At 49.1% G+C, this 10,063-nt stretch overlaps 1 pseudogene; it reads left to right on the top strand.

The window, feature by feature from the left end:
- Positions 1-9,575: 9,575 nt before the first annotated feature.
- On the top strand, positions 9,576-9,714 carry LOC146054253 (U2 spliceosomal RNA; annotated as a pseudogene).
- The last annotated feature ends 349 nt before the right edge of the window (positions 9,715-10,063 follow it).

Genomic DNA, 10,063 nt, shown 5'->3' with positions numbered 1-10,063 from the left:
CCTCGAGGATGCATGATCTCACAGATGTCAGAACCTCACTGATGTCCAGAACCTCAATTATCCTGGATCTTGCTGATGCAGGAACCTCACTGATGCCAGAACATCACTATGCTGGTAGCTTGCTAATGCCAGAACCTCGCTGATGCCAAAATCTGACTGATGCCAGAACCTTGCTGATGCTGGAACCTCACTTTGCCTGGATCATGCTGATGCAGGATCCTCGCTGATGCAGGAACCGTGCTGATGTCAGTACCTCACTGATGCTGGAACCTCACTGATGCCAGAACATCACTATGCTGGTAGCTTGCTAATGCTGGAACCTCGCTGATGCCAAAATCTGACTGATGCCAGAACCTCGCTGATGCTGGAACCTCACTTTGCCTGGATCTTGCTGATGCAGGAACCTCACTGATGCCGGAACCTTGCTAATGCCTGGATTTTGTTGATGTCAGAACCTCATAGAAATATATTTTAGGGGAACCGCACTAAGCAATCAGGAAATGATGTTCAACTAAAATTACATTCTTGGGATCAAAACTGACTATTGTTAAAGAGAATTCCTCTACTTAACATCAGGGCTGCCGATAGGGGGCTGCTGTGGGTACAGCTGTCTCGGGCCCTGGCCTCTGGAAGGGCCCGGGCAGCTCATTGTGCCCACTGCAACCTTCCCCCGTCTCCACCGTGCTGCCTGCGCTGCACTCGGTGCATTGAACGAATCACAGACTTCTTCAATGCAGGAGGCCAGTGGCCAATTAAAGTGCTGCACCAGCTTTCGAGCCAATCAGAGCATGTGTACCATTAGGCAACCAAATCAGCTGCTGCTGCATGAGCTCTGATTGGCTCACCAGCTGGTGCTGCATTTTTATTGGCCGCAGGCATCTTGCATTGAAGAAGGCTGTGCTTCGGGACCTGTTGCATTCAGCCGGTGGGGATGAGGGAGCAGGAGTCGGGCGGTAAGTGAATGGAGGGGGGAGGTGGGGGGCCAGAGGGTCCCGGACTGGATATCAGTCCTGGGCCCCAATATTCCTAATGGCAGCCCTGCTTAACATCACATAACAATATTAACCCTTGGGATTTAGATTGCTGATGTGATGGTCAGTGGTGCACCCGATATATATAACACGTTTGAAAAGGGAAAAAAAAGAAGAAAGAGAAACTCGGGTGGGTGCATACTTATCTACATACGTTATTTCCAGTGTTAACCTATGATTAAATCCTTACCACAGATTGATCTGAGTGAAACGCTTATAACATCGATGGTGTTGATGTTAAGATGATATGATGGTCAATAATATCAGTAAAACAAGTCCTTTGCCCGGAGAATCTCCAGGCTCAGCAGCACTGTCAATACGGGCTAACCCGGAAGATCTCCGTGGTGTGTGCAGCTCTCCTTTCCGTCCTCTGTAATTAGTGCTCTGACTAGGGATGGCCATCGACCATCGATGTAAACAAAAAAAATGTCGAATAGTTTTGACATCGATGGGGGAGAACCAGATGGTTTCCCACCATCGATGTCAGGCTTAACTGAATAGTTAAGTTTTTATTTTTTCATCAAGGGGCCAGGACATGGAGTGTAGCTCCACCCCCAATGCCCATGAAGCCCCACACCCACATTTTGATTGGCCCACAGGCCAATCTTTCAAAGCAAATGGATGACCATCGATATGTGAAAACATCGATGGTCGTCCATTGCAATCTTATACACCATTAATGGCCAGTTGCACTTTTGCCATCGATGGCAAAGGCAACGATGGCCAGCCCTAGCTCTGACCGCATTTATGTGCTTTGAGCACCATCTAGTGGTGGTTTTGGCAAATTACTCAGATTTACTTCAGATTCTACAGGTTTTATGCTGTGTGTATCTCAGGGTTGCCGACCCTCCTGGAATTTCCGGGAGTCTCCCGAAAATCGGGTCCCCCTCCCAGCCCCCCGGAAGGGTGGGCAACCCTCCCGGATTTAGGGGGGACACCCGCTGTCCTCCGGATTGCGGCATTAAAATGCCGCAATCCTCGGGTCTCAGAGGAGGGGGCGGAGCTAAAATGACACAATCGCATCATTTTAGCCCCGCCCCCTCCACGGAGATCACTGAATTCGCTGGTTTACCAGAATGGGGCGGGGCTTAGTGATGTCACGCTTAAGCCCCGCCCCCTGAGCGGCTACTGAAACTCTCCTCTCCGGGCTTCTCCCGGAGACGAGAATAAGAAAGTCGGCAACCCTGGTGTATCTATGAATTCATCATTCTACACCACAGCACAGTGCTACAATATTGCAGTGTGCTACTGAATAATGGCTAAAAGATAAACAAAGACATTTTGTGCTGATGAAATCCCTGCTTATTTGGTAGATGAATCAGAAGATGATGTTAGCCTTCCTGAAAGTGAATCTGAAGCTGATAGCAGCAGTGGCAGTGATCAATCTTGTGACAAACTGAGTTTGAAAAAACTCAGGAGCCCGAGGTGTGCTCCCTACCACCAGTGCTGTGCCTAAACACGTGCAAAGGGGGCCGTGCGATCGAAGTGGGTCCGTCTCCCGAAGGAGACAGGGCCCCGTTTTTCCCCTAACCCCTCTCAACCATAAGGCCGAAGAGGGGAAAATAGGGAACGGTGGGTCCTCTTCGCCGAAGCTTAGAGAGACCCTCATTCCTCAACCCCCGGAAGGGTTAGGACGGTGGGTCCTCCGCACCCGAAGGTTTGGAGAGACCCTCAGTAGACTTCCCTCTGCCTTGCGGCTCGGGGTCGTCCTCGGGGGGCACGAAGCTCTCCCCAAAAGGCGAGAGCTTCGGCACATTGGGGAAATGGAAGGCCCGAAAGTGTCGACCACACTACCCAAAAAAACATGACAAAACTACAAAAAACAAGGAACGTGAAAAGTGACGAACGTGAGAGGGGAAGAGAAATAAATAATAAAGATACCCTAGCCCGAAGGCCGGGGTGGGGGTGTGAAAAATTGTCCTACCCCATCCAAAAGGATGAGGTAAGGACGTGCAGCGCTACCTGAAGGGAAGTGCGCAGTGCTAGTGCTTACTAGTGCATGGTGATTTTGGGATCACCCGTGCATGTTCGGCACCCCCGAGTTTCCCCGGGGGCACAGTGCAGCCTCGGACTCCAAGCAACCGACCGATCAGCGTCCGACCAAGGTTTCTCTGTTCCCATCGTAGGGCATTTTCCAGCCCCTGGCATGGGAATGGGTACTCCACTGGGCTTTTCGACTGACTCCCTTAGGGGCTGCGACCCCCTCGGAAGAGCAATCTACTCAATCAAAGTGTTTCTCCGATCCCAAGGTTAAGGTACTAAGCTGGGCCTTTCGCGGTCTCCCCATCAGAGGCTACGAACCTCTGGAACAGGAGCCATCTACTCAGTCGCAGCCTTTCTCCGCTCCTTGGGAATGGATACTAGACTGAGCCTTTCGCTGTCTCATCCTTCGGGGGCTACGAACCCCGTCAAGAGAGTCAAACTACTAGGCCCAGTGTTTCTCCCCCCCTCTTACCAGTGGATTTACGGAAACAACACCACCTACCAAAGGCAGAGGTGAAGGTACTCAGCCAGACTTTTCACCACTCCCAGGCAAAAAAGAGGGGTCCCACACCCTCCGCCCATCAGAGCAGCTACTCAGTCCAGCCTTTCTCTATTCTCTGCCAGAGGCCAGTCCATACCCACTGATAAGAACAGATGAGTGTGAAGAAACTCAGGAGCCTGAGGTGTGCTCCCTACCACCAGTGCTGTGCCTAAACACGTGCAAAGGGGGCCGTGCGTTCGAAGTGGGCTTATCTCCCGAAGGAGACGGGCCCCGTTTTTCCCCTAACCCCTCTCAACCATAAGGCCGAAGAGGGGAAAATAGGGAACGGTGGGTCCTCTTCGCCGAAGCGTAGAGAGACCCTCATTCCTCAACCCCCGGAAGGGTTAGGACGGTGGGTCCTCCGCACCCGAAGGTTTGGAGAGACCCTCAGTGGACTTCCCTCCGCCTTGCGGCTCGGGGGGACCGCAGCTCTCTTACTACACTTGATCTTAGCCAAAAGGCCGAGAAGCGATCAATCAGCAGTGGCAGTGATCAATCTTGTGACAAACTGTCCGACTCGGAGAGTTCTGAGCTGTCACTCCATGATACAGTATTTCTTCAGAGCACCATTAGCAGTGGTCAAAATGGGGAAATGAAGAACCAGAGGAGATTTATGAAGAACCACTACTTCTGGTGTTGTGCCACTTACTGAACTTCACCTCTGCAATGCTTTGAACTTTACTGATGAATTTGTTGAGACAAATAGATATGCAAATAAGTGCCTGAAGGATGCTCCAATTTCAGGTGTGGGTTCAAAAATGAGAATTCAATTGCATACCTACCAACTTCTGTGCTGATGAAATAGGGCCCGGAAAGGGGGCGGGGTGTATGTAAATGAGGGTGCAGCTTATGCTAATTAGCCGCAACCTCATTTTCATACGAGGATAGACGCTGTGCGCATGCGCACAGCGTCTATTCTATTAGATTGGGGGGCTCCCAACTGCCACCCCCGCAGCGGGACAATGCCTGCCGCGTGTGGGACAGCGGGACAGGACCCGAAAATCGGGACTTTCCCGCTGTAATCGTGACAGTTGGGAGGTATGCTATTGTGGTACAATGTGTGTGAAAATGAAGTGAGACTTTTTCTTGCTTGGATATTGGCAATGGGCATAATTATCAAGCCTGAAGTGAAGTGAAGTTTTCGGCTCTGTATGAATGGACCCCAGACAGAGTAAAAGCGGGACGTGGGGACAGTGAAATGTCTCAGAGTCATATCTGTCGTAATACATATATTTCAGGAGTAACGATTCAACCTCTGTTACAGTGGGGATATGGGGGTTATCCAGGAGATCAGAATTACCTTTTTGGCTATGGTAACTGTTAGAGTTCGAAGTGGGATCAAGTGGTTACAGCTGGGTGAAGAGACCAAGGTTCAAAATTCGCAAATAGTAATGGAAGGGGTGTAAACACATTTTCAAGTTAAAGTTGCAGTTGATGTGATAAACAAGCTTAAAGCAGAATCTCTATGTGCGTCTGCAGGCCCAGAAATGATGGATGTATGAGGCCACGTGGAACCGACATTTTGGGCACATCCCTGTCTCCTCCGGGACATAGTAGCTTCTCTGATGCTGCGAGATATATGCTCTATGGAGCATTTTTATGTGGACCTCTTGGAGGATGGAGGATCTCAATATACGGAGGGTGTTATGATAATGTGCCTGTAATAAAGTGCGATCCGATAATAAAGGAATATCGTCTGCCCAATTCAGTGTGATATGTTCCCAAGTATCTACTAACAATTCATAGATACACTTTGTTTTACATTGACCTGTTTGGAGATTAGATACAGTACGTTGCCGGGGTGTGTGGAAGTAGTGAAGGGGGGGACTGAGCATAGTGTCGCAATTGGAATAATGAGAACGAGCTGATTGGACTGGAGTATAAACGCCCTCCCGGATCAAATACTTTTCAGACCCTTTTGGCGAAGTCGGTAAAATATGGAGCTGTCCACACCTGGTGTGAACATAAGGTTGCCCCATATGCGCAGCCAAGGTGAATTCTCAGGGTCGCAAACCAGAGCTATTGAGACAGACCACCATGCCGCGCGTGTCACTGAATAGTCTGTTTTGTAGGATATGTGGGGGGATGAGGGAACAGGGAGTGGGAAGAAGAGTCCCAGGGGAATAGGGAGCAAACATAGCGCAGTATATTTCATATTCAGAGTAATTGTTGAGTTCCATTATCCAGCCTAAGGCAAAGCGGAACAGGAGGGCTCTTGAGTATTGTTTTAAATCAGGTATGCCCAGGCCTCCGAGGGCCTTGGGCAATTGAAGCAGTTTTAGGCTTTTTATCATTCCATAAACATTTTGATATATGGGAATTCAGTCTTTGGATATCGTTGTTGGACAGACGCACTGGGAGCATCGGCATCACGTATAAAAGTCTAGGTAAGAGCATAGATATAATAACCGCACCCTTCCCAGCAGACACAGGCGAAGGATAAGAGCAGTGGGTAGAATTGGAGGAGTATACTCTAGATTTGGTGGCAGGAATCTGCACCCCATGGTATTGGATTTGAGTTTTTTGTAATTTGACCGATCCCAGGTCTCTGCTCTGTTAGGGAAGAACCATCAGTTCCGACTTACTAACATTAATCGTATAACCAGAACAGGAGCTGAATTGCTTTATTATATGGAGGCTGCAGGTAAGGAATGTTGTGGTGGGGAGAAACAGCAGTATATCATCTGCGAACAGGGATACCCAGAGGTCGACTTACCTGTTTGGATGCCCTGAAAGGTTGGGGATTGGCGAAGAGCTATGGCTAGAGGCTCCAAGGCTAGGGCAATGAGAAGGGGTGATAGGGGGCAGCCCTGCCTAGTCCCATGTAGTATAGGAAATGGGTCAGATAGGCTTCCATTGCATAGTATTCTAGAAGCTGAATCAGTATGCAGTGTATTTAATAGAGTGATAAATTTAGGGGGAAAAGAGAATTTATGTAGGACAGAGTATAAGTGATCCCAGTGGACCATGTGGAACGCCTTCTCCGCATGGGATGCGGTCATCTATTAGAATGAACTTAGGTCTACAGTCATTAGGTCGACCCCACTAGGTCGACTGGCAGGAAGGTCGACCTGACTTAAGGTCGACATGGGCCAAGGTCGACATGACTTAAGGTCGAATTTGCATAAAGGTCGACATGAGGAAGGTCGACTGGTCATAAGGTCGACATGGGTTTTTCACTGTTTTTTGAGCCGACATGTGCCGACAGGCGGTATTTCATGCCCTACCATCCACTAGGGCGTGGTGGGAGAATAAAATAGTGTGCCGAGCGCAGCGAGGCACCGTGCCCGAAGCATTGGGAGCGAAGCGAGCGAAGCGAGGGTCCGATTCTCATTGCCAACTGTGTCCATGTCGACTGTGTCGACATTCGGATAAAAAAACAGTGAAAAACCCATGTCGACCTTATGACCAGTCGACCTTCCTCATGTCGACCTTTATGCAAATTCGACCTTAAGTCATGTCGACCTTGGCCCATGTCGACCTTAAGTCAGGTCGACCTTCCTGCCAGTCGACCTAGTGGGGTCGACCTAATGACTGTAGACCTAAATGCAGTCTGACGAATGATCCCATTCCCTCCGCATCCAGCGACGGAATCACCAGTGGGGCATCAGTGGCAAACGCAGGATTTTCAGAAGGGGGTTTCCAGAGGGGCAGAGCAAAGCACGGAGATGGACACTTAGGTGACCCAGTATATGCCGGGTCAGTTAAAGTATTATAGATAGACCAAATGTATATTAATAATAATAATAATAATATATATATATATATATATATATACACATACAGTATATATATACACACACACACACATATATATATATATATATATATATATATATATATATATAGCAACAATTGTGGTTTGGCACTCAGGACGATTGTAAAAAATGACCAAGGTGCCCTCCGTGGGTATGTAGATATTTGTAGTCTCACAAGCGAATCCAATTCCTGGACTGGGCTTGTGAATAAGAGGCGGCACTCAATGGGTTGGTTTTAGAAGTGTATTATAAGTAGCATAAGTGCTCCAATTGTGCTGGTTACATAGACAGACGACGTTTCAAGACCTGTGCGGTCTTTTCATCAGGTCAAGTAATAAATACATGGCGTGTGAGCCGTGCAAAAGCTTTTTTTTTTGTTGTAAGCTTTTGCACGGCTCACACGCCATGTATTTATTACTTGACCTGATGAAAAGACCGCACAGGTCTTGAAACGTCGTCTGTCTATGTAACCAGCACAATTGGAGCACTTATGCTACTTATAATACACTTCTAAAACCAACCCATTGAGTGCCGCCTCTTATTCACAAGCCCAGTCCAGGAATTGGATTCGCTTGTGAGACTACAAATATATATATATATATATATATATATATATATATATATATATATATATATATACACACACACACACATAGAGGGGCGTGAACAGCAGTGTAGACCCCTGGGCATTGCAATGTATTGGGGCACCTACCGATCCTCCAGCAGTAGGGGTGGGGGAAGGTTTGATGTCCCGCGGGTGGTAGGGGGTATTATATCAACCGCTCAGCATGTAGGGCCTGGATCAGTAATTTCCACTAATTACCCCTTTACTGCACAGATGGTGGGAGATGGGGTGGGAGAAGGGGGCATTGGGCTGAATGAAGGGGCCCTGATACATAACTTCCAGGGTGGTAGAGGATGTTTAATATGCAGAGGAGGGGTGTATAGTGGAGTGAGCTTATTATTCATCATTTTCTGGTGGGAGGACAGCTTGCTTGACTGCAGATATCTCCAGTTACCGGAAATAGATTTCTTAGATTTTAATGGAATTAAAAACTAGAGAATCCCACCTACCAAATGGTACTGGGGACTAGGGGATCAGAGTTCAGGAGGCAGAGCAATCTGCCAACGAGTATATAAAACGACATACCAGGTGTGTGGAGCTGGAGCAGTAACCAGCTGCTGGAAGGCTGATATCTCTGGTTCTGGGAACAGTAGAGACAAGCTTCTAGTGTTCCTCAAAGGGGGAGAGTCTCAGCTTTTGGAATATACCCTAAGAAAAACTCTAAGTCAGACAGAACCTGAAATATCTGACTGGGAAGAGCAATTAACAGGCTTGGATGGGGACCACTGCTTTGAAGTCAGATATCTCCAGTTCCCAAGGGCCGATTTTTAAAATTCTTGTACTCTTGGAAAGAGGGGACCCTCAGCTTTCAGTCTAGGGCCCTTAGTGTCCTGGGGGGTTTCTGGGTACTCAGAAACCCCCCCTGCGTGCGCTACTGGGCATCCGACACAGTCCACTGGGACTGGTGCAACGCAGACAACACCTTCCTAATGTTAGTAACGGTCTGGTCACTATGTATAGGGGAGGGGAGAAGTAACTTCAGTCTCTCAGCTATCATTTCTGTGAGTATTTTGTAGTCGATATCTAATAGTGAGATGAACGGTAAGAACCCGGATCGGAGAGATCTCGTCCCTGTTTTGGGAGTTTGATAGCAGCTTTGATAGCAGCTGTGTTAAAACATGGGGAGGGGGGGGGGGGGGAAGGGGGGCTTTGTCTTCATATAGAATGGAGTTATAGACTGAAACTAGTGTCGCCGCTATTTCAGGTGAAGAGCTTGAAGTATTCTGGGGTTAGACCGTCCGGGCCCGTGGCTTTCCCCGGCTGCAGTCCCGCTACGGCAGCCTGAACCTCTTCCAGTGAAAGGTCTTTGCTAAGGGTAACTGCTGAGGCCGGAGGGAGCTGTGCGGTACTAATATTTTCCCAGAAGCTATCTGCCACTGCGTTGTTTGATATTGGTGACGAACACAAGGATTTATCAAATTCATTCAAAGTCTGGGCTACAGATGGGGTGGGGTTCATATTTGCTGGCGAATCGCCAGAACGTCACCGCTGGCGATTCGCCAGCAGCCCGGCTCGCCATCTGACTGAGACTCGCGTGTGTCTCACGCGCACACGCGTCTCAGTGTCCGTGCGCCGGGGCAACGGGACCGTGTCCGTCTCCGCTTCAGGGAGGATTTAATAAAATCCTGGGGACCCCTATCGCTTCTCGGCCTTTTGGCTAAGATCAAGTGTAGTATCTGTTCTTATCAGTTGGGTCTGGACCGCCCCCCTGGCAGAGAATAGAGAAAAGCTGGACTAAACCACCCTGCTACTGAGCTGAGGCGTAGTGTACCTCATGTTCTGGGTGGGTGCAAGGTCTGGCTGAGTATCTTCATCCTGCCGTAGGGGGGGGGGGAACACACTCTCCTACTGGTAGGGAGGGGAGAAGCATCGGGCCTAGTAGATGGGGCTCTTGTTCGGGGGTCTATAGCCTCTGAGGGAGAGTCACTCGAAAAGCCCGGTCTAGTATCCACTCCCAGGAAGACGGGAAAAGCTGGGGCCGAGTAGATTGCTCTCTGGTTCGGGGGTTCCTAATTACCTCGGCCAGAGAGACAGCGAAAAGCCCAGCCCAGTACTCAATCCCTGGGCAGTGGCAACAGCAGTGTAGACCCCTGGGCATAGCAATGTATTGGGGCCCCCTACCGAT

This window comes from Crinia signifera, unplaced genomic scaffold (genome assembly GCF_055691185.1).
Source record: "Crinia signifera unplaced genomic scaffold, ASM5569118v1 HAP2_SCAFFOLD_224, whole genome shotgun sequence".
NCBI lineage: Eukaryota > Metazoa > Chordata > Amphibia > Anura > Myobatrachidae > Crinia > Crinia signifera.
Note: the sequence above shows the minus strand (reverse complement) of the source record. Positions and strands in the feature narration are given on the sequence as shown.